Source organism: Artemia sp. Qi Xiang Cuo, chromosome 15 (genome assembly GCF_049724085.1).
Source record: "Artemia sp. Qi Xiang Cuo chromosome 15, ASM4972408v1, whole genome shotgun sequence".
NCBI classification, from domain to species: Eukaryota; Metazoa; Arthropoda; class Branchiopoda; order Anostraca; family Artemiidae; genus Artemia; species Artemia sp. Qi Xiang Cuo.
In genome coordinates this window covers 37,783,734-37,809,074 of record NC_142808.1, presented here as the reverse complement: position 1 = coordinate 37,809,074, position 25,341 = coordinate 37,783,734, and the positions used below count along the sequence as shown (strand labels likewise).

The 25,341-nt window shown below is 37.0% G+C and overlaps 1 protein-coding gene and 2 pseudogenes across 1 annotated transcript in view; all 3 read right to left on the bottom strand.

Moving 5' to 3' along the window:
• LOC148943638 (uncharacterized) overlaps window positions 1-25,341 on the bottom strand; it is a 308,181-nt gene that overhangs the window by 253,793 nt on the left and 29,047 nt on the right. The gene's annotated exons all lie outside the window — the stretch shown is intronic.
• On the bottom strand, window positions 1,485-2,108 carry LOC148943640 (late histone H1-like; annotated as a pseudogene).
• LOC148943639 (histone H2A-like) lies at window positions 5,225-5,627 on the bottom strand (annotated as a pseudogene).

Genomic DNA, 25,341 nt, shown 5'->3' with positions numbered 1-25,341 from the left:
AGCTTGCCATTAGAAACAACGAAGAACTGAACAAGCTCCTCTAGGGGTTTAAAAGTTCAATATGTTGAGTTTGTAAATCCTGAAAATACGACATGCGCCACAATAAGTCTTAAATTTCTGAAATTTAGTATTTATTTCACAAGTTTTTAATAGGCCAAAAAAAAACTTAAAACCAATCAATTTTAATTTCGCACATTTAATATCCTGAACATCTCTAATGATCCCCCTGTTGCCTTAACAAGAGCTAAAATTAAGGAAACTTAACGAAAGAAAAGGGGGGGGGGTGGGGGGCTTTCAAATGTATCGCGGCCACCCGCGAACTTAGGGTCTGTTGGCGGGGGAGAGAATTTTCCTTTCTTTTTCTTTTGAACCCAGGTCAATATTATTAAAATCTAAGACGGATAGCTTTGATAAGTTTAAGTAAGTAGTTTGTTTATAGATTGTCCTTAAAAACCAATAAATGCTAGAAAAAACCACTCACTAATAATCTTAGGACCCTCGCTCAGAAGAAATGATAAAGCACATACAAGCACGACGCGTTATATGCTCTCAAAGTATACATTAGAAATACATATTGAATGCACAGTCAAATCTTAAAAATGACTATTACGGACGATTACGCGCTTAGTTTAAATTCAGCAAGGGTAGAGATATCATTGATGGTAGAAACATTTTTGTTGCTTGCAATTTTGTTTCAGAATAAAAAGATGTTAAAAACAATGAAGCCCACGGAGTTCAGTACTTATGACCTAACTTATACTGACAACATTTATTCTATACACTATAATTAGTCTGGTGAGTTCAATTCGGTTTTTCGGACATACCTGCCATCTGATACCCATCTCCTTCAAACCACTGCCCTACAACGTTGACAGTACCCAGACTCGTCAGATCCTTGAAGTCACACAACGTCGGGCCCGGTCAGTACTGTGAAGGATGACCGCCTGGGACCACTGGGTGATTTTGGCATTTTTTAATTATTTTGATTTTTTTTTCTCTTTTTCCAAGTAAAATAATATTCTAAAACAAATTCCGGTTCCTTATTTTAATAGCACCAAGCTGATTATATCTTTTATACAAAAAAATAGAACCTTAGCCCCCACGAAGGCACGTCTCCAACCCGCTGTAGGCGACCTTGTATGTTGAGGAGTATAATAGGTACCTAATTGATAATGAGCTTCTACCCTTACGTGAATAACGGAAATCTTATACAGGAGTATGGAACGGTTCTTACTTTAATTGACATATTTACAAAAATCCATTAGAAACTAACGATAGGTAGGAGTGTGACTATTATTTATTAGCTTTACCCTGATGAATTAGAACTACAACATGGAATTTATTATAATTGTAACTTTCTGAACAGAAACTATCTAGCTTCGTGTGGTATCGTTGAGAGACATGACCATTGCGGGGTGGTCTAGTATTCTCCCATCGTATTTTACTACATTTGTTGATGAGGTATTGGCTCAGGTCTTTTTATATTACCCGGTCTTGGCGGGAGCCTGTTTGCTAGACGGCATCTTCAGGGTTGGTGATTTCTTTGCTGGTACGGCTTTTTTGGCAACAGTGAGTTTCTTGGAAACCTTTACAGGTTTCTTGCTGCTAGCCATAGGCTTGGTAACCTTTTTGGCTGAAGTTGACTTTTTAACTGTAGTAGGTGTGGCTGTTTTCTTGACTGAGGCTTTCTTAGCTGTGGGCTTGGCTGACTTTGCAGACATGGGTTTTTAGGCCTTGACAGGCTTTGCAAGCTTGAAAGAATCAGTTACGCCAGTACCTTTTGGATAAATAACAAGTACATTTTCAAGGTAAAGCTTCAAAGCTTGTTTAATATGCATATTCACCCCAGATGAATCATTTACAAACTGACCCTTTTCCCGTATGTATATTAGAATAGCTTGACTGATACATCCCCCACGTTCTTTCAGGTCAGCAATGAATTTGGTGATCATTTCCGTGTATTTTGGGTGGTTTGCTGGTGTTTTGGACTTTTTATCCCCTTTAGGTTTTGCAGCCTTAGCTGGTTTTGGAGCCTTTGCTTTCTTTTCCTTCTTGTCTGTTGAAGCCAAGCTCTTGGATTCTACAGATGTCGGTGCCACTTCAGACATTTCAAATTCCTCTCAATATTCTCTTTGTCACTTATGCGACTAAATCTCGATTGCATGCTTATTTTCGAAGTTTTACTATTATAGTTCCCGAAACCGCCGTACCCGGGTTAACATTCTCTCTGCGTGCGAGCTAAGGAATTTGGGCAGCACTTGTGTTTGTTTAGAATGACTTTATTCTCATTTTTCATTAGGAGGTGGGATTTTGAGGAATAAAATTTATGTTAGAGGATAAGCATATCATTCTTCTATACGTACATATTTTTTTAATTGATTTATCCTTGATAATTTTACATCAAATTAGAATTGAATAGTGAAAATCCGTCAAAACTAGTGTTCAATCCTAAAAAACGCCTTTCTACTAGGAATTTACATTCTTGACTTCAACTTTTTATTTTTTACTATTAAAATTAAGTAAAAGTGCTTTCAGAAATGTCAGATAGATTCATGTTCTTTTTCAAATTAGTATTTATATTAATTCTAACACACAAACTAAAAAAACAGAAGATAAAGAAATAAGAAACGATAAAAAATTTGGAGGATTGCGTTTTAAATTTGTATGTTTATGAAAATAAATGTATTTGATTTATAGTATTAAATTTACAAAAACAGAAATAGTGTCTTATGGTTTGCAAGATGCGTGGGGGAGAGGAAAGCGGTTGCAAAATGGAAGTAAACTGCTTTTATTTGTTTCGATCACAATATATATAAAATGTTCAATATACCTACCACTTGAAACAGAATTATTTGAAACCTGAGAAATGTCCTTTATTCCAGTATATTTTCGACTTTTGCCTAAAAACTAACAATAGGAATTACAAGCTAGCCTAATTAACACAAAAAAAAATAAAATAATAAAGATAACAATCCGACAGATTAAAAATCTTTACATTTATATGAATAAGTAAGTAAATTATGGCTGCTTTTTAGGTTTTTGTATATAAATCTGTATCAGTGGTGGTACAGCGAGGATATAAAGAGGACAGGGAAGCTTCTCAGAGCAAGCATCTCTGATTTTTTTTTTTTTTTTTTTTTTTTTTTTTTTTTTTTTTTTTTTACCAGGATCCCTCTAGCACGAGAGTTTAAAAAATGATAAAGATGAATCAAAGAATCTCGGATGTTTTTTTTTCGAAGCAAAGGCTTTTAATGCTTATGGAGTCTTGTATTTCAAAAGGTCAAAAGTAGTGCTGGGAATAACCAATATGTTCAATGCTTAGTTTTTTTTTTTCCTTCTTTTAAACGCAAAGCATTTGCTTAATATATATTATGCTTAGAAACTCAAGTTACCCTTTTGCCAACAAAAAAAAAAAAAAAGAAAAGGATAATAAATATAATATGTTCCATATGAGAATAAAAGTCTTTTTGAGGCATGGGATAAGAAGGATAATGGACTTTCAAGGACTTGAATAAAAGTTCAAATAGGGATAAAATCCTTTTAATAGACAGTGTTTTTTAATAACAGTGATAGAAATTCACAAAAATACCAGATATTTCGGTCACATATACAGTGACCGTCATCAGTGGTAAAATTTCGGTGTGGTCTCCGAAATTATTCAAGGACTTGAAATTTCAATAGTGAGTACCAGCTATAAAAGTCCATTTGTTTGTATGGTACTTGTGCATTATATGGTACACACGACAGAAGTCAAGTTTGGTTAATGCTAATGAAATATAATAAAATAGGATGAATATATAATAGTTAAACAAATTTGAAACAAATTTGGGCTATATTTTTGCACTTTAGGGGGTAGGGAGGGGGTGGGAGGTAAGGCATAGCATATATTAAATACGTAACCTAACCTAACCTAGGTACCTTTTCCCCCCCTAAACCCCAAAAAGTAATCGTTTAAATATTGTAAACTCATTGAGAAACCACGTTTTCCAATCATTTATCTCTTGCAAAGAGCCGTTTGACGGGTTTCGTGTCTGGTTTCCTTGATACGGTCTACAGCGGTGTGTACCATATTGTACACAAGTACCGTTTTTATTGTCCAATCTCTAAATTAAAGTCAGTAGGATGCCTTTTCTTATAGTTTGAAACTCCTGATTCGGTTTATAAGAAAATTACTTTGCTATCTAAAATTTTGCCAGTTTTTCATACTTTTTTATTAACTGCATATAATTAATGCAATACTTTCGTCCAAATTGTAAGGTCCAGGGTTAATTTGGTAAGAGTAACAACATATTTTCCTCCGTTCTTACTTGCTTTATTCAAAACATGAAAGAAAGGGCTTTTGCAGTTAAATAGCAACAATTATTTCTTTGAACAATTCCATTATGAGAATGCAAACTTTACTCAAATATGAAAGGAAAAGCTAAATACAGTAAAAAAGCAATGATAATTTCTTTGCATAATTCTAATTAGATATTACACCTGAGACGAAAAGAAAAAAAAAATATTTAATGACATTTTCAAAGCACAACAAAGAAAAGGCTCATAAAACCTGGAATAGGAAATGTTTATAAATTTGTTGGCCTTTAAAAGGCCGTTGGGTAGGGGGACTGGGACGATTTAAAACGCATTTGGAAACCATTAACCACCAAAGCTATACAATGTACGACCTTGACGCTTCAGAGCGTAAACTACACCCATGGCAGTTACAGTCTTTCTCTTTGCATTCTCTGTGTACGTGACAGCATCAAGAATAACATTTTATAGAAAAACTTTAAGAACGCCTCTGGTTTCCTCGTAAATTAGGCCAGATATACGTTTTACACCACCTCGGCGAGCCAGTTGTCTAAGAGCCGGCGTGGTAAGGACTTTTTTTGTGTACCGTAGTAAAGTACGATGACGCTTTGCACCATCATGACACCACCCATGCCATAGAGGTCCAAGTCCTGTATTAGTGAAGACAGGAGTGATGCCCACTGATGAAATGTTTTTGTTAGACTAACAAAAACCCTATTCAAAAAGTTTATTTTATATGACCCTGTTTCTTCACCACAAAATGTTATACATATTTCTAACTTTGGACCTAGGCCCTAACCAAAATTAACCAACAGCCCTTTTAAGGGCTACAAATTAATTTAATGACAATATAGCTTGTGACCACGTGGGAAGGAAAAATCTATAAAATTAAGGAAAATGAACGAAAGAAAAGGGGGGGGGTGGGGCCTAGGTCCAAAGTTAGAATTATTTAAGCCTTTGCCGCTTTTTCAGTCTTCTTTGGTAGAAGGACGGCTTGAAAATTGGGCAAAACGCCTCCTTGGGCAATGGTAACCCCCGAGAAGACCTTGTTCACCTCTTCGTCGTTTCTTATGGCAAGCTGATTGAATGTGTTGAGGAATGATCCGCATTTTTTTATTGTCCCGTGCAGCATTACCAGTAAGCTCAAGGACCTCGGCAGCCAAATACTCCATCACTGCTGCACGGTAAATGGGTGCGCCTGCACCAACTCGCTCCGCATAGTTGCCCTTTCTCAGAAGACGGTGTATCCTTCCCACTGGGAATTGGAGACCTGCCCTGCTTGAACGAGACTTTGCCTTTCCCTTCACTTTTCCACCCTTTCCTCTTCCTGACATGGTTTTCTGGCATACATATTTTAGAAAACGAGGCAAAATCAGGAATATAATTTGCAATGAAAGAGACCTCCATATGCAGTTATGCTATTTTTATTAGGAGCTGGCAGCAAATCTGGCAAAAAAAGTGGTTGAAATTAGTAGAGGAGGGGGTGCCAGTCGTGACAGCACACCAAATATGGGCATAGAGTCATTAGGGAGAACACGTGGTTAATGGGGTCAATGACCTAAATTTCCAATGTGTCAACAACAACAACATCGACCATGACATTCGCTGAGAGCGTGCACTTACAAAAACAACAACATCGACATTGGAACACCTGTGCTGTCGACCTCAATTCACCTATCGTGAATCAATAATTCCCCTTAGAAACAACAAATTAATTCCCCTTTCTTGACATATCAATCAACCAATGACATCATCTGTCAGACTTTAAAAATTTCCACCTAGAAACGATTCTCCACGAATAGATCCAAGTCATTAATGTCTTTGCCTCGGAAACAACTCTTTTGGTCGAACTCCAAAGGATATTAATAGCCAAAGGCCACGGAAACAATTCTCCAAGAAACATCTTAGCGATGAATTGTTTTAGCGCGGGAATCAGGTTTCTTATTAATTTGAAATGCATTAGCGCAGAGATGCCAAAAACAAAAGGAACACGCTGAATTACGTTTAGGGATTATTTGGGCGAAACTGTTTTAGACAGGTTATGGAACTATTTCGGCGAAACAGTTAGAGACATTTTAAAAGATGATTTTTGAAGAGATTTTAGAAGAGAATTTAATGGTGAAACTCTGTGGTCGTTATAATACACAAGTTTCATTTGAACAGTGTTGTGAGGTCCTCTAACCCAACCCCAAAGGGTTCCAATCCTCCTACCCCAACCCCGAAGGAAGCCCCCGGGCCGCAAAGGGCCCCCCAGCGCCCCACGGGCCACCGGCGCCCCCACAGGCCCACCCAGACCCCCAAAGGCCATCCCCGGGCCCCCCAAAGGCCCATCGAGCTCCCAAAGGACCAACAGGGTCCCAAAGGCCCTCCACCGGTCCCCAAATGTCCCCCAGGCCCCCAACTTCCCCCCCGGGGAATTTGGAACACCTGTGCTGTCGACCTCAATTCACCTATCGTGAATCAATAATTCCCCTTAGAAACAACAAATTAATTCCCCTTTCTTGACAGATCAATCAACCAATGACATCATCTGTCAGACTTTAAAAATTTCCACCTAGAAACGATTCTCCAGGAATAGATCCAAGTCATTAATGTCTTTGCCTCGGAAACAACTCTTTTGGTCGAACTCCAAAGGATATTAATAGCCAAAGGCCATGGAAACAATTCTCCAAGAAACATCTTAGCGATGAATTGTTTTAGCGCGGGAATCAGGTTTCTTATTAATTTTAAATTCATTAGCGCAGAGATGCCAAAAACAAAAGGAACACGCTGAATTACGTTTAGGGATTATTTGGGCGAAACTTTTTTAGACAGGTTATGGAACTATTTCGGCGAAACAGTTAGAGACATTTTAAAAGATGATTTTTGAAGAGATTTTAAGGGTGAAACTCTGTGGTCGTTATAATACACAAGTTTCATTTGTACAGTGTTGTGAGGTCCTCTAACCCAACCCCAAAGGGTTCCATTCCTCCTACACCAAGCCCGAAGGAAGCCCCCGGTCCTCAAAGGCCCCCCAAGCTCACAAAGGACCACCGGCGCCCCCAAAGGCCCACCCAGACCCCCAAAGGCCTTCCCCGGGCCCCCCCAAAGGCCCATCGAGCTCCCAAAGGACCAACGGGATCCCAAAGGCCCTCCACCGGTCCCCAAATGTCCCCCAGGCCACCAACTGTCCCCCCGGACCACCAAAAGCCCTCCCTGTGCTCCAAAGGCCCTCCCCCGGCCTCCAAAGGTCCCCCGGACCAGAGAAGCGCTGCCGGGATGCGCCGTAGGCCAGGAAAGCGCCGCAGGATGTGCCGCTGGGATGCGCCGCGGGTCAGGAAAGCGCCGCAGGGGATGCGCCGCAGGGAGGCACCGCAGGAAAGCGCCGCAGGATGCGCCGCAGGGATGCGCCGCAAAAAAGTAAACTAAAAAGTAAAAATTTCGAAATGTTATCCCCCAACCGCCCTCCTCAGACCCCCAAAGGTCCCCCTTGGTCCTCAAAGGTTCCCGGGGCCCCAAAAAGACCACCCGGCCCTCAAGGGCCCCCGGATCCCCAAACACCCACCCCCCCCCCCCCCCCCCAAAGAGTCCCCTCTCCATTTTTTTAATACTTTTTTATGGCTTTATTATATCTTTTCAGAACAAGTTCCAGAACCTATTTTCCAGATCCACTTTTCAGAACAACTTCAGAGCAAGTTACTTACTTAATGTCCCTCCTAAACCCATTTTCTAACTTGAAGTACTTATCTTGTTCACTCACAACTATACTTTACAGATTTGGATACCTCAACACCAAGAAATATTTTTCAAAAGTCATTTCAGAGCAAGTTAATTTCTTAATATCCCTCCTAAACCCATTTTGCAACTTGAAGTACTTATCTTTTTCGATCACAACAATACTTTACAGGTTTTTGGATACCTCAAAACAAATAAATACATTTCAAAGACCATTTCAGAGCAAGTTACTTTCTTAATGACCATCCTAAACCCATTTTCCAACTTGAAGTACTTATCTTTTTCACCCACAACTATACTTTACAGCTTTTTGGATACCTCAAAACCAAGAAATACTTTTCAAAGACCATTTCAGAGCAAGTTACTTTCTTAATTTCCCTACTAAAACCATTTTCCAAATTGAAGTACTTATCTTTTTCACCCAAAACTATACTTTACACATTTTTGGTTACCTCAAAACCAAGAAATACTTTTCAAAGACCATTTCAGAGCAAATTACTTTCTTAATGTCCCTCCTAAACCCATTTTGCAACTTGAAGTACTTATCTTTTTCACCCGAAACTATACTTTACAGCTTTTGGGATACCTCAACACTAAGAAATACTTTTCAAGGACCATTTCAGAGCAAGTTACTTTCTTAATGTCCCTCATAAACCCATTTTCCAACTTGAAGTACTTATCTTTTTTATCACAACTATAACTTACAGCTTTTTGGATATCTGAAAACCAAGAAATACTTTTCAAAGACGATTTCAGAGCAATTTACTTTCTTTATGTTCCTCCTAAACCCATTTTCCAGCTTGAATTACTTATGTTTTTCACTCACAACTATACTTTACAGCTTTTTGGTTACCTCAACACCAAGAAATACTTTTCAATGACCATTTCAGAGAACGTTACTTTCTTAATCTCACTCCTAAACCCATTTTCAAACTTGAAGTACTTATCTTTTTCACCCAAAACTATACTTTACACCTTTTTTGGTTACCTCAACACCAAGAAATACTTTTCAAAGACCATTTCAGAGAAAGTTACTTTCTTAATGTCCCTCCTAAACCCATTTTCTAACTTTAAGTACTTATATTTTTCAGCCGAAACTATACTTTACACCTTTTTGGAAACCTCAACACCAAGAAATACTTTTCAAAAAGCATTTCAGAGCAAGTTACTTTCTTAATGTCCATCCTAAACCCATTTTCCAACTTGAAGTACTTATCTTTTTCACCCACAACTATACTTTACAGCTTTTTGGATACCTCAACACCAAGAAATACTTTTCAAAGATCATTTCAGAGCAAGTTGCTTTCCTAATGCCCCTTCTAAACCCATTTTCCATCTTGAAGTACTTATCTTTTTCACCCGCAACTATACTTTACAGCTTTTTGGATACCTCAACACCAAGAAATACTTTTCAATGACCATTTCAGAGCAAGTTACTTTCTTAATGTCCCTCCTAAACCCATTTTCCAACTTGAAGTACTTATCTTTTTCACCCACAACTACACTTTACAGCTTTTTGAATACCTCAACACCAAGAAATACTTTTCAAAGACCATTTCAGAGCAAGTTACTTTCTTAATGTCCCTCCTAAACCTATTTTGCAACTTGAAGTACTTATACTTTTCATCCCACAACTCTACTTTACAGCTTTTTGTATACTTCAACACCAAGAAATACTTTTCAAAGACCATTTCAGATCAAGTTACTTTCTTAATGTCACTCCTAAACCCATTTTACAACTTGACTTACTTATCTTTTTCACACGAAACTATACTTTACACCTTTTTGGTTACCTCAACACCAAGAAATACTTTTCAAAGACCATTTCAGAGAAAGTTACTTTCTTAATGTCCCTCCTAAACCCATTTTGCAACTTGAAGTACTTATCTTTTTCACCCGAAACTATACTTTACAGCTTTTTGGATAACTCAACACTAAGAAATACTTTTCAAGAACCATTTCAGAGCAAGTTACTTTCTTAATGTCCCTCATAAACCCATTTTCCAACTTGTAGTACTTATCTTTTTCATCACAACTATACATTACAGATTTTTGGATACCTCAAAACCAAGAAATACTTTTCAAAGACCATTTCAGAGCAAGTTACTTTCTTAATGTCCCTCCTAAACCAAGTTTCCAACTTGAATTACTTATCTTTTTCACTCACAACTATACTTTACAGCTTTTGGTTACCGCAACACCAAGAAATACTTTTCAAAGACCATTTCAGAGCAAGTTACTTTCTTAATCTCACTCCTAAACCCATTTTCCAACTTGAAGTACTTATCTTTTTCACCCACAACTATACTTTACAGCTTTTTGGATACCTCAGCACCAAGAAATACTTTTCAAAGACCATTTCAGAGCAAGTTATTTTCTTAATGTCCCTCCTAAACCCATTTTCTAACTTGAAGTACTTATCTTTTTCACCCGAAACTATACTTTACACCTTTTTGGTTACCTCAACACCAAGAAATACTTTTCAAAAACCATTTCAGAGCAAGTTACTTTCTAAATGACCCTCCTAAATCCATATTGCAACTTGAAGTACTTATCTTTTACACCCACAACTATATTTTACAGCTTTTTGGTTACCTCAACACCAAGAAATACTTTTCAAAGACCATTACAGAGAGAGTTACTTTCTTAATGTCCCTACGAAACCCATTTTCAAACTTGAAGTACTTATCCTTGTCACCCGCAACTATACTTTACAGCTTTTTGGTTACCTCAACACCAAGAAATACTTTTCAAAGACCATTTCAGAGCAAGTTACTTTCTTAATGTCCCTCCTAAACCCATTTTTCAACATGAAGTACTTATCTTTTTAAACATCAACTATACTTTACAGCTTTTTGGATACCTCAACACCAAGAAATACCTTTCAAAGACCATTTCAAAGAAATTTACTTTCTTAATGTTCATCGTAAACCCATTTTGCAACTTGAAGTACTTATATTTTTCATCCACAACCAGATCATACAGCTTTTTGAATACACCAACACCAAGAAAAACTTTTCAAAGTCTATTTCAGAGCAATTTACTTTCTTAATATCCCTCCTAAACCCATTTTCCGACTTGAAGTACTTATTTTTTTCATCCGAAACTGTAGTTTACAACATTTTGGTTACCTCAACACTAAGAAATACTTTTCAAAGACCATTTCAGAGCAAGTTACTTTCTTAATGTCCCTCCTAAACCCATTTTGCAACTTGAAGTACTTATCTTTTTCACCCACTTTCTCAATGAAAAAGAAATTAGTTTTTAATCAGTTCTATTTTTCCAAATAATATAAAAATTTTCCACTTCGGTTCAGATTTTTCTCAAGGGGATGAAAAAATTTAAAATAATGTTCCAAATTTTCTCAACAAAGTGAAGAAAAGTTTTTGATCTCTTCTAAATTTTACCAAAGAACACGCTCCAATTCTAATTTCTCCAGAGAAAACAAAAATCTTCCAATTCAGTTCTTTATTTCACAAAGACATAAAGAAATTTAAAGTTCAATTCTAATTTTTCGGTGGAAGATAGAAAAAGTAATACCAAACTTGGGAATATTTTCATGGAAGATGATAAGTTCTTGTCCAATTTAAAATTTTCTCAACGAAGTGAAGAAAAGTTCAAGTTCTCTTCTGAACATTACCAAAGAACACACTTCAATGCTAATTTCTCCAGAGAAAATAAAAATCTTCCACTTAAGTTCTTAATTTCACAAAGACATAAAGAAATTTAAAGTTCAATTCTAATTTTTCGGTGGAAGATGGAAAAAGTAATACCATACTTTTGAATATTTTCCCGGAATATAAAAAGTTCTAGTTCAATTTAAAATTTACTCAACGAAGCGAAAAAAAGTTCAAGTTCTCTACTGAATTCTACTAAAGAATACAATACAATTCTAATTTCACCAGAGAAAATAAAATTATTCCACTTAAGTTCTTTATTTCACGAAAACATAAAGAAATTTAAAGTTCAATTCTAAATTTTTCGTCGGAAGATAGAAAAAGTAATACCATATTTGTGAATATTTTCATGGAAGATAAAAAGTTCTAGTTCAATTTACAATTTCCTCAACGAAGTGAAGAAAAGTTCAAGTTCTCTTCTGAATTTTCTTAAAGAAGAGAAAAAAGTTAGCTCAATTCTGAATTTTACCCATGAAAATGAAAAAACCTTCCACTTCAGTTCAAAATTTCTCAATGACATAAAAATTTAAATTTCAGTTCTAAACTTTTCTGTAGAAGATAGGAAAAGTTATACTATGATTGTGATTATTTTCCAGTGAAGATAAAAAGTTCCACTTTAATTCTAATTTTCTTAAATTCAGTTCCGATTTTTTTGCAAAGAGATGAAAAACTTAAATTTTTTAAGTTAGGTTAGTTTAACTTATCATGAGCGCTCATGATAATTTAAACTAACCTTTTCCGTCGAGTATGATTAGTTTAGGATAGATTATGTTAGGTTAGGTTAGGTTAGGTTAGCCCACGTACGCTTCAATTAGGTTAGCTTCGGTTAGGTGAGAGCCAGGCAAAAAGTTAGGTATATGATTAGGTTAGGTTAGGTTAGATTAAGTTAGGTTAGGTTAAGTTAGGTTAGGCTAGGTTAGCCTACGTACGCGCGCGTACGTAGGCTAATCTAGCCTAACCTAACTAATCTAACCTAACCTAACCTAATCATACACCTAACTTTTTGCCTGTCTCTCACCTAACCTAAGCTAACCTAAGTGAAGCGTACGTGGGCTAACCTAACCTAACTCAACCTAACCTAACTTAATCTAGCCTAACCTAACCATACTCGCCGGAAAAGGTTAGGTTAACTTATCATGAGCGCTCATGATAAGTTAACCTAACCTTTTCCGGCGAGTATGATTAGGTTAGGTTAGATTAAGTTAGGTTAAGTTAAGTTAGGTTAGCCCATGTACGCTTCACTTAGGTTAGTTTAGGTTAGGTGAGAGCCAGGTGAAGAGTTAGGTATATGATTATGTTAGGTTAGGTTATATAAAGTTAGGTGAGTTTTAGTTAGGTTAGGTTAAGTTAGCCTACGTACGCGCGCGTACGTAGGCTAACCTAGCCTAACCTAACTTAATCTAACCTAACCTAACCTAATCATACACCTAACTTTTTGCCTGTCTCTCACCTGACCTAAGCTAACCTAAGTGAAGCGTACGTAGGCTAACCTAACCTAACTTAACCTAAATTAATCTAGACTAACCTAACCATACTCGACGGAAAAGGTTAGTTTAACTAATAATGATCACTAATGATAAGTTAACCTAACCTAAACTAAACAATTTAAATTTTTCATCTCTTTGCAAAAAATCGGAACTGAATTTAATAAAATTAGAATTAAAGTGGAACTTATTATCTTCACTGGAAAATAATCACAATCATAGTATAACTTTTCCTATCTTCTACAGAAAAGTTTAGAATTGAAATTTAAATTTTTATGTCTTTGAGAAATTATGAACTGAAATGGAAGGTTTTTTCATTTTCATTGGTAAAATTCAGAATTGAGCTAACTTTTTTCTCTTCTTTAGGAAAATTCAGAAGAGAACTTCTGAACTTCTGAACTTCTGAACATTTCTTCACTTTGTTGAGAAAATTGTAAATTGAACTAGAACTTTTTATCTTCCATGAAAATATTCACGAGTATGGTATCAATTTTTCTATCTTCCACCGAAAAATTTAGAATTGAACTTTAAATTTCTTTATGTCTTTGTGAAATAAAGAACTTAAGTGGAAGATTTTTATTTTCTCTGGTGTAATTAGAAGTGTATTGTGTTCTATAGTAAAATTCAGTAGAGAACTTGAACTTTTCTTCACTTCGTTGAGGAAATTTTAAATTGAATTAGAACTTTTTATCTTCTGGGAAAATATTCACATGTATGGTATTACTTTTTCCATCTTCCACCGAAAAATTTAGAAATGAACTTTAAATTTCTTTATGTCTTTGTGAAATTAAGAACTGAAGTGGAAGATTTTTGTTTTCTCTGTAGAAATTAGCATTGAAGTGTGTTCTTTGGTAAAGTTCAGAAGAGAACTTGAACTTTTCTTCACTTCGTTGAGAAAATTTTAAATTGGACAAGAACTTTTCATCTTCCATGAAAATATTCACAAGTATGGTATTACTTTTTCCATCTTCCACCGAAAAATTAGAATTGAACTTTAAATTTCTTTATGTCTTTGTGAAATAAAGAACTGAAGTGGAAGATTTTTGTTTTCTCTGGAGAAATTAGAATTGGAGCGTGTTCTTTGGTAAAATTCAGAAGAGAACTTAAATTCTTCTTCACTTCGTTGAGAAAATTTTAAATTGAACAAGAACTTTTTATCTTCCGGGAAAATATTCCCAAGTTTGGTATTACTTTTTCTATCTTCCACCGAAAAATTAGAATTGAATTTTAAATTTCTTTATGTCTTTGTGAAATAAAGAACTGAATTGGAAGATTTTTGTTTTCTCTGGAGAAATTAGAATTGGAGCGTGTTCTTTGGTAAAATTCAGAAGAGATCAAAAACTTTTCTTCACTTTATTGAGAAAATTTGGAACATTATTTTAAATTTTTTCATCCCCTTGAGAAAAATCTGAACCGAAGTGGAAAATTTTTATATTATTTGGAAAAATAGAACTGATTAAAAACTAATTTCTTTTTCATTGAGAAAGTGGGTGAAAAAGATAAGTACTTCAAGTTGCAAAATGGGTTTAGGAGGGACATTAAGAAAGTAACTTGCTCTGAAATGGTCATTGAAAAGTATTTCTTAGTGTTGAGGTAACCAAAATGTTGTAAACTACAGTTGCGGATGAAAAAAATAAGTACTTCAAGTCGGAAAATGGGTTTAGGAGGGATATTAAGAAAGTAACTTGCTCTGAATGGTTTTTGAAAAGTATTTCTTGGTGTTGAGGTATCCAAAAAGCTGTAAGGTCTAGTTGTGGTGAAAAAGATAAGTACTCCAAGTTGGAAAATGGGCTTAGGAGAGACATTAAGAAAGTAACTTGCTATGAAATGGTCTTTGAAAAGTATTTCTTGGTGTTGAGGTATCCAAAAAGCTGTAAATTATAGTTGTGGTTGAAAAAAATAAGTACTTCAAGTTGGAAAATTGGTTTAGAAGGGGACGATAAGAAAGGAAGTTTTTCATATTTGGTAAATTTAAAGTATTCACTTGCTATGAGTAAACATAAAATATGTATATTTTAGTGGTCGCTTAAAAATATAATTCAAACAAGTTTGAATTTTGGGTTAGTAAGGTCACTAGGAAACTAAATTCTTCTGAAATGGTCTTTGAAAAGTATTTCTTGGTGTTGAGGTATCCAAAAAGCTGTAAAGTATAGTTGTGGGTGAAAAAGATAAGTACTTCGAGTTGCAAAATGGATTTAGGAGGGACATTAAGAAAGTAACTGGCTCTGAAATGGTTTTTGAAAAGTATTTCTTGGTGTTCAGGTAACCAAAAAGGTGTAAAGTATAGTTTAGGGTGAAAAAGATAAGTACTTCAAGTTAGACAATGGGCGTAGGAGGGACATTAAGAAAGTAACTTTCTCTGAAATGGTCTTTGAAAAGCATTTCTTAGTGTTGAGGTATCCAAAAAGCTGTAAAGTATAGTTGTGAGGGAAAAAGATAAGTACTTCATATTGGAAAATGGGTTTAGGAGGGAGATTAATAAAGTAACTTGCTGTGAAATGGTCTTTGAAAAGTATTTTTTGGTTTTGAGGTATCCAAAAAGCTGTAAAGTATAGTTGTGAGTGAAAAAGATAATTAATTCAAGTTGTAAACTTGGTTTAGGAGGGACATTAAGAAAGTAACTTGCTCTGAAATGGTCTTTGAAAAGCATTTCTTGGTTTTGAGGTATCCAAAAAGCTGTAAGGTTTAGTTGTGATGAAAAAGATAAGTACTACAAGTTGGAAAATGGGTTTATGAGGGACATTAAGAAAGTAACTTGCTCTGAAATGGTTCTTGAAAAGTATTTCTTAGTGTTGAGGTATCCAAAAAGCTGTAAAGTATAGTTTCGGGTGAAAAAGATAAGTACTTCAAGTTGCAAAATGGGTTTAGGAGGGATATTAAGAAAGTAACTTTCTCTGAAATTGTCTTTGAAAAGTATTTCTTGGTGTTGAGGTAACCAAAAAGGTGTAAAGTATTGTTTCGGGTGAAAAAGATAAGTACTTCAAGTTGGAAAATGGGTTTAGGAGTTAAATTAAGAAAGTAACTTGATCTGAAATGGTCTTTGAAAAGTATTTCTTGGTGTTGAGGCATCCAAAAAGCTGTAAAGTATAGTTGTTGGTGAAAAAGATAAGTACTTCAACTTGCAAAATGGGTTTAGGAGTGACATTAAGAAAGTAACTTTCTCTGAAATGGTCTTTGAAAAGTATTTCTTGGTGTTGAGGTATCCAAAAAGATGTAAAGTATAGTTGTGGGTGAAAAAGATAAGTACTTCAAGTTGGAAAATGGGTTTAGGAGGGAAATTAAGAAAGTAACTTGCTCTGAAATGATCCTTGAAAAGTATTTCTTGGTGTTGAGGTATCCAAAAAGCTGTAAAGTATAGTTTAGGGTGAAAAAGATAAGTACTTCAAGATGGAAAATGGGTTTAGAAGGGACATTAGGAAAGTAACTTGCTCTGAAATGGTCTTTGAAAAGTATTTCTTGGTGTTGAGGTATCCAAAAAGCTGTTAATTATAGTTGGGTGTGACAGAGATAAGTACTTCATGTTGGCAAATGGGTTTTGGAGGGACATTATGAAAGTAAATTTCTCTGAAATGCTTTTTAAAAAGTATTTCTTGGTGTTGAGTTATCCAAAAAGTTTTAAAGTATAGTTTCGGGTGAAAAATATAATTAATTAAAGTTTGAAAATGGGTTTAGGAGGGACATTAAGAAAGTAACTTTCTCTGAAATGGTCTTTGAAAAGTATTTCTTGGTGTTGAGGTAACCAAAAAAGGTGTAAAGTATAGTTTTGGGTGAAAAAGATAAGTACTTCAAGTTGGAAATTGGGTTTAGGAGTGAGATTAAGAAAGTAACTTGCTCTGAAATGGTCTTTGAAAAGTATTTCTTGGTGTTGAGGTAACCAAAAAGCTGTAAAGTCTAGTTGTGAGTGAAAAAGATAAGTACTTCAAGTTGCAAAATGGGTTTAGGAGTGACATTAAGAAAGTAAATTGCTCTGAAATGGTATTTGAAATGTATTTCTTGGTTTTGAGGTATCCAAAAAGCTGTAAGGTATAGTTGTGATGAAAAAGATAAGTACTTCAAGTTGGAAAGTGGGTTTATGAGGGACATTAAGAAAGTAACTTGCTCTGAAATGGTCCTTGAAAAGTATTTCTTAGTGTTGAGGTATCCCAAAAGCTGTAAAGTATAGTTTCGGGTGAAAAAGATAAGTACTTCAAGTTGCAAAATGGGTTTAGGAGGGACATTAAGAAAGTAACTTTCTCTGAAATGGTCTTTGAAAAGTATTTCTTGGTGTTGAGGTAACCAAAAAGGTGTAAAGTATAGTTTCGGGTGAAAAAGATAAGCACTTCAAGTTGGAAAATGGATTTAGGAGTGACATTAAGAAAGTAACTTGCTCTGAAATGGTCTTTGAAAAGTATTTCTTGGTGTTGAGGTATCCAAAAAGCTGTAGAGTATATTTGTGGGTGAACAAGATAAGTACTTCAAGTTGGAAAATGGGTTTAGGATGTTCATTAAGAAAGTAACTTGCTCTGACATGGTCTTTGAAATGTATTTCTTTGTGTTGAGGTATCCAAAAACCTGTAAAGTATTGTTGTGATCGAAAAAGATAAGTACTTCAAGTTGCAAAATGGGTTTAGGAGGGACATTAAGAAAGTAACTTGCTCTGAAATGACTTTTGAAAAATATTTCTTGGTGTTGAGGTATCCAAATCTGTAAAGTATAGTTGTGAGTGAACAAGATAAGTACTTCAAGTTAGAAAATGGGTTTAGGAGGGACATTAAGTAAGTAACTTGCTCTGAAGTTGTTCTGAAAATTGGATCTGGAAAATAGGTTCTGGAACTTGTTCTGAAAAGATATAATAAAGCCATAAAAAAGTATTAAAAAAATGGAGAGGGGACTCTTTGGGGGGGGGGGGGGGCCGGGGTGGGTGTTGGGGGTTCCGGGGGCCCTTGAGGGCCGGGTGGTCCTGTTGGGGCCCGGGGGACCTTTTAGGACCAGGGGAGGGCCTTTGGGGGTTTGAGGAGGGCGTTTGGGGGATAACATTTCGAAATTTTTACTTTTTAGTTTACTTTTTTTTGCGGTACATCCCTGCGGTGCATCCTGCGGCGCTTTCCTGCGGTGCCTCCCTGCGGCGCATCCCCTGCGGTGCTTTCCTGACCCGCGGCGCATCCCTGCGGCACATCCTGCGGCACTTTCCTGGCCCACGGCGCATCCCGGCAGCGCTTCTCTGGTCCGGGGGACCTTTGGAGGCCGGGGGAGGGCCTTTGGGGCCCCGGGAGGGCCTTGGGAGCACCGGGAGGGCCTTTGGGGGGCCGGGGGGGCAGGTGGGGGCCTGGAGGACATTTGGGGACCGGTGGAGGGCCTTTGGGACCCCGTTGGTCCTTTGGGAGCTCGATGGGCCTTTGGGGGGCCCGGGGAAGGCCTTTGGGGGTCTGGGTGGGCCTTTGGGGGCGCCGGTGGTCCTTTGTGAGCTTGGGGGGCCTTTGAGGACCGGGGGCTTCCTTCGGGCTTGGTGTAGGAGGAATGGAACCCTTTGGGGTTGGGTTAGAGGACCTCACAACACTGTACAAATGAAACTTGTGTATTATAACGACCACAGAGTTTCACCCTTAAAATCTCTTCAAAAATCATCTTTTAAAATGTCTCTAACTGTTTCGCCGAAATAGTTCCATAACCTGTCTAAAACAGTTTCGCCCAAATAATCCCTAAACGTAATTAAGCGTGTTCCTTTTGTTTTTGGCATCTCTGCGCTAATACATTTTAAATTAATAAGAAACCTGATTCCCGCGCTAAAACAATTCATCGCTAGGATGTTTCTTGGAGAATTGTTTCCATGGCCTTTGGCTATTAATATCCTTTGGAGTTCGACCAAAAGAGTTGTTTCCGAGGCAAAGACATTAATGACTTGGATCTATTCCTGGAGAATCGTTTCTAGGTGGAAATTTTTAAGGTCTGACAGAAGATGTCATTGGTTGATTGATCTGTCAAGAAAGGGGAATTAATTTGTTGTTTCTAAGGGGAATTATTGATTCACGATAGGTGAATTGAGGTCGACAGCACAGGTGTTCCAAATTCCCCGGGGGGCAGTTGGGGGCCTAGGGGACATTTGGGGACCGTTGGAGGGCCTTTGGGGCACAGGGAAGGGCCTTTGGAGCACAGGGAGGGCCTTTGGTGGTCCGGGGGGACAGTTGGGGGCCTGGGGGACATTTGGGGACCGGTGGAGGGCCTTTGGGACCCCGTTGGTCCTTTGGGAGCTCGATGGGCCTTTGGGGGGCCCGGGGATGGCCTTTGGGGGTCTGGGTGGGCCTTTGGGGGCGCCGGTGGCCCTTTGGGAGCTTGGGGGCCTTTGAGGACCGGTGGCTTCCTTCGGGGTTGGGGTAGGAGGATTGGAACCCTTTGGGGTTGGGTTAGAGGACCTCACAGCACTGTTCAAATGAAACTTGTGTATTATAACGACCACAGAGTTTCACCATTAAATTCTCTTCTAAAATCTCTTCAAAAATCATCTTTTAAAATGTCTCTAACTGTTTCGCCGAAATAGTTCCATAACCTGTCTAAAACAGTTTCACCCAAATAATCCCTAAACGTAATTCAGCGTGTTCCTTTTGTTTTTGGCATCTCTGCGCTAATGCATTTCAAATTAATAAGAAACCTGATTCCCGCGCTAAAACAATTCATCGCTAAGATGTTTCTTGGAGAATTGTTTCCGTGGCCTTTGGCTATTAATATCCTTTGGAGTTCGACCAAAAGAGTTGTTTCCGAGGCAAAGACATTAATGACTTGGATCTATTCCTGGAGAATCGTTTCTAGGCGAAAATTTTTAAAGTCTGACAGATGATGTCATTGGTTGATTGATCTGTCAAGAAAGGGGAATTAATTTGTTGTTTCTAAGGGGAATTATTGATTCACGATAGGTGAATTGAGGTCGACAGCACAGGTGTTCCAATGTCGATGTTGTTGTTGTTGTAAGTGCACGCTCTCAGCGAATGTCATGGTCGATGTTGTTGTTGTTGACACATTGGAAATTTAGGTCATTGACCCCATTAACCACGTGTTCTCCCTAATGACTCTATGCCCATATTTGGTGTGCTGTCACGACTGGCACCCCCTCCTCTACTGAAATTCCACACAAAACAAGCTGAATCCAGACAGCTTATGAATTTCTTTCTTTGAAGGTGTAGTTGTGTCTTTGGGATCAAACATATTTCTTGTGTTAGAATTTCTACAGATGAAATATATTGTAAAATTTTAATAATTAGTTTTGCTTACTTATTTGAAAGTTTCAACGTGGCAATACTGACGAAAATGTGAAAATGTCATAATAACTTCATAAATTTTGAAACAACCAAAAGAAAAATCTTAGAGAATCTTTTTTTTCAGGAATGAATAGAATTGAGGTTTGTTCAGGGAGGCAATTTTTTTTCTATTTTGATTTCCTTGGTGCTTTAATGGCGTGGGAGCTGGAACGGTTGGAAATTTTTTTACTGCCCAAAGCAGCTGTCCAGCACCTCATCAAAATGCCTTCAATTCCAAGATTGCCCAATATGATTGCATTGACTATATAACAAAATGAAAGCATTTTATTTATCTCTATACTTTCTATTTTTTTTTACAGATGTTTTGGCCCCCCCTTCTCACATAGAGACCCTTTCCGTAACATTTTTGGTACTTTCAATTTTTAGTATTTTCATTGAAGGAGATTGGTAAACAACAAAATTGCCCTGAAACCTCCTAATTTTTGGAAACTAGATTTTTCTGAATTGGCAACCCCCTGATCGTCCATAAAACACGTTTTTTGAAACGCCAAACTCCAGGTATATTGAAAAAACGTTTAAATAGTCGTATGTTATCAGTCAGAACTCATTAGTAAGATACCATAAGCCTATGTAGATTCAAGTACTTGGAATGAAATATGCATTTCATTGTCGTAGTTAAAGGTCGCATACGATATTTTTTACACTTCCGAGGTATGTCAAAAAGCCAGTACTTGGCTTTTCTCAAAGGGAAGATGAGCAGGGTAATGTAGATCAGGAGGATGAAAGTAGGATTAGGCATACATCGTCCTGCTGATCCTCCCTCTGAGAACAGCTTAGAAGATGGTTTCGATCTTAGAAGTGTAAAAACCTCATATGCAACCTTTTGGGATGATAGTGACTAATTATTTCTTATGCGTTACGTAGCCTTAGAAAGAATAATTGGCAATTGTTTAAACAGATCTTAAGCTGTTTCTCCGGCTAGCTCTCCTCTGTTAAAAGTTGTCAAGTTGATTTACAACCTGAAAAATAATAATAATTGAAAAGGCTCGTAGTTGAAGTGATGCTCTGATTAAAATAAAGTAACCGCTCGAAAATTTTGTGTCAAAAGAGCTTTGACAGTTTTAAGCTTATTTCAGGTGTTGATAACCATATAAGGACGCATAATCAAGGCATGATTTGAGATAACAAAAATGAATTATGTCTATTTTTTTGGGGGGGGGGGGTAGGGGGAATGGTTGATTCAGAATGATTTATATACAATTGTAGATTTACGGATACAATCTGCTCTAAGTTTGGATGCCTCAGCTCATGGCGCAGACAGCAATGGAAGATACGCTCGCGGAGGTTGCGGTCCTTTTCTCTGGAATCTAAAGCATTATGTGGCTCTATAATTTCTTAGGTTTCCAATGTAATTTTTATATATATATTAGTCGTTTTCCAACCCCCCCCCCCCATTCCTTAAAGACACTCCTGGATTCATACTTGTTCAGTAGAAATAGTTATCAAAATATACGCCAAATATCTCTTAAATGATGGATCGTTGAAAATGAACAGAAATGATTGTTTATTGATTAAATTATTTTCTAGCTTGAAAGCTGAACCGAAATTGGAAAGCACTGACTATCCTCCAACAAGCACATATCATAATCAGTTACCTCAGAATATGTCATTGGGTGGTATGCTACCCAGCCTCCCCCCAAATCACTATAATCAAGATTCTATAGATCAAAGGCATTATGGATTAAATGGTACACGGCTAGACGATGGAAGATATGATCCAAGACTGCATAATCCAAGAGATAGCTCAGGTATTTTTGCTGTTGTTATGAAGCTAAGTTGTGATAGAAAGCGACAAATTTTGTCAATTGACGTCGCTGTATGAATTCCAGCTGATTTGTCTGATTGAAGGCAAAGCTCTCTAATGTTTTCCTAGAATATTTATTGGAAAGAAAAGCCTTTTGAAGACCTATCTAAGACAGAATATAAATAGCACAGTTTTAAAGACGCGCTTGCAAAATCTTTCCGGCCATGCTACTACCACATCGCGTTATTTTTCAGCTTTTAAAATCTATCATTCCCAAGAATTTTTTTTAGAAATACATCAAGCGTGATAACCTCGTTTCCCGCGTGATATATATGAACAATATTTTTTTCACATTTCTTTTGATTTTTCTTTACCCATGACTTCTCTATACATTTTATGTTTCAGATGTAAGTAATGCGTTGAACTTTCTGCAGTTTTAGAGAAAAATAGAAACAATGTGCCCATAGTTAGAGGGTTTGTTTGAGGTCCTGTATACGGCCTTGTTTATGCACCAAGTCGCTTGAAGCCAGCGCAGCTGCGAGTACTCTTTTTATGTCTCGATCTATTCAAAGTTTCAGCGAATTTATAAGTTATTTCAGCTAGGTTTTGGCCAATTTTTTTTAACATTCCTATATATCCAAGGCTTCACTCTTTTCACTCCTTCGACATATACACAGGGAGATATATAGACAGGGGCGTATTCAGGATTTTAGTTCGGGTTGGGTTTTACAAAAAAAAATTCTATAGACTTATTCTAAAGACCGACCCTGGAAACCGTTAGTCTGTCCCTTGTGGACGTAGGCGCTCCCACTAGGCATACTGTTTGGGCTCCTTAAGTTTCTTCTTTTTCTGCTTCCTATTTTTCTGTGCAAAAATCTATTTACATACAATTTTGTTATGTTTGTTTGAGTTGGACAAAAATTTAGAGGGGAGGGAGGAAGTGCAACCGGTTACCCTTATGGATATAGGTGTAATACTCAAGTGTAAGGCTGGTTTATCTTTATTCAAAAAAACTAAATTAATTGGACTGAAAGTAAGAAGCAACATTAAAATTTAAAGTGAAAAGGAATTATTCCGTATATGAGGAGCAAGGGCGGATCCAGGATTTTTTTTTCGGGGGGGGGGGTTACTAATTTTTGACTCAGTTTTCGACTAATTTTACTGATTTTTACCTAGGTTTTACTAATTTTCGACTCGGTCAAAAATTTCGGGGAGGGGGGGGTTAAAACGGGGTAACCCCCCTGGATACGGCCTTGATGAGGGAGTTGCTCCTTCCTCAATACCTTGCTCTTTACGCTAAAGTTTTCTAGAACAAAAAAAATTATTCTAAATAAACGGTCCTTGTGTTTCAGGAGTCATAAGAATTTGGACAAAAATTCAAACTTTAGCGTAAAGAGCGAAGTACTCAGGAGGGGAAACCTCCCTCATATACGGAAAATGTTTTATTTGTTTTAATTTTTAATGTCACTCAGTACTTTAGTTGAAAAAATTTAACCACTCCCTCGGAATATTTCCCTTGCTACAATTCTGCCCTTAAATTCTGCACTTGCTACAACCCCCCCCCTCCCCAGTAAATTTCTCTTCGTTCCTGGGGGATTTTCAGAAAATCCTCCCACCCCTTGTGAAACGCTGAAGTTTTCTAGAACAAAAAAATTTATTCTAAATAAACGGTCCTTGTGTTTCAGGAGTCATAAGAATTTGGACAAAAATTCAAACTTTAGCGTAAAGAGCGAAGTACTCAGGAGGGGAAACCTCCCTCATATACGGAAAATGTTTTATTTGTTTTAATTTTTAATGTCACTCAGTATTTTAGTTGAAAAAATTTAACCACTCCCTCGGAATATTTCCCTTGCTACAATTTTGCCCTTAAATTCTGCACTTGCTACAACCCCCCCCCCCCTCTTCGGTAAATTTCTCTTCTTTCCTGGGGGATTTTCAGAAAATCCTCCCACCCCCCGTGAAAATTCCTCCAGAAAATTTCAATCTCGCAGAAAATTTCCCCAGAACATCCCCACATGTAAAATTGAATCGGCAAAGACAAATTAAGACAAATATAAGAGATTTCGCATGAGAATTTTGGCAAATTTCCTCAGTGTAAAATTTCCCCTGGAAACTTCCCTCCCCACGGAAGTAGAGAGCTATCTTATACTCCGATCAGGGCTCCTTATATGGGCATAGAGTCATTAGGGAGAATCGGTCAATGACCTCTTTCTCCAGGTGTGTTTTTGGCACGCCCTTAGCGAATGTCAATGTTGTTATTGTTTCCGAGGTGAAATGCCAAGGTCAATGTTGTTTTGAACAGAGTCATTAGAGAGAACACGTGGTTAATGGGGTCAATGTTGTTGTTGTAAGTGCACGCTCGAGGCAGATGTTATGATCCGGAAATAGTATTTGTTGTTGTTATTCGAGTCAGATGTTCTTGTCGTTCGAAGCAAAGTTAATGACACTTCATTCCTGTTAGAGGCAGATGTTATGATCCGCAAATAGTATTTGTTATTGTTATTCGAGTCAAATGTTGTTGTCGTTCGAAGCAAAGTTAATGACATTTCCTTCCTGTTTGAGGCAGATGTTATGATCCGGAAATAGTATTTGTTATTGTTATTCGAGCCAAATGTTGTTGTCGTTCGAGGCAAAGTTAATGACACTTCCTTCCAGTTCGAGGCAGATGTTATGATCCGGAAATAGTATTTGTTATTGTTCCCGAGCCAAATGTTACGAGTTCCCGGGAAACACCTAGATCCCCCTTCGCAGCCAATCAGCGAGTCGGTTACCTCCTCCTTCTCAACCAAACAGAGGGCTTGCTTACATCTCCTTCTAAGTCAATCAGGGGGGGGGGGCGGAAATATTATAAAAAGAAGATTGCAGATTGGGTTAGTTTAGATTTTTATTTTATTATTTTATTACCTATTTAGTTTAGATTTTTAGTCTATTTTAAGTTTTTTTTATTACCTTTATTTAGTTTAGTTTCAGTTTGGTTTAGTTTAGATTTTAGTTTAGTTTTAGTTTAATGTTTAGTTTATAATTTATATTTTGTTTAGTTTTAGTTTAGTTTTAGATTAGTGTTTAGTTTTAGTTAGAGTTATAGTTTAGTAGTTTAGAGATTAGATTATTGTAGTTGTTAGTTTAGTTTAGTTTTAGAT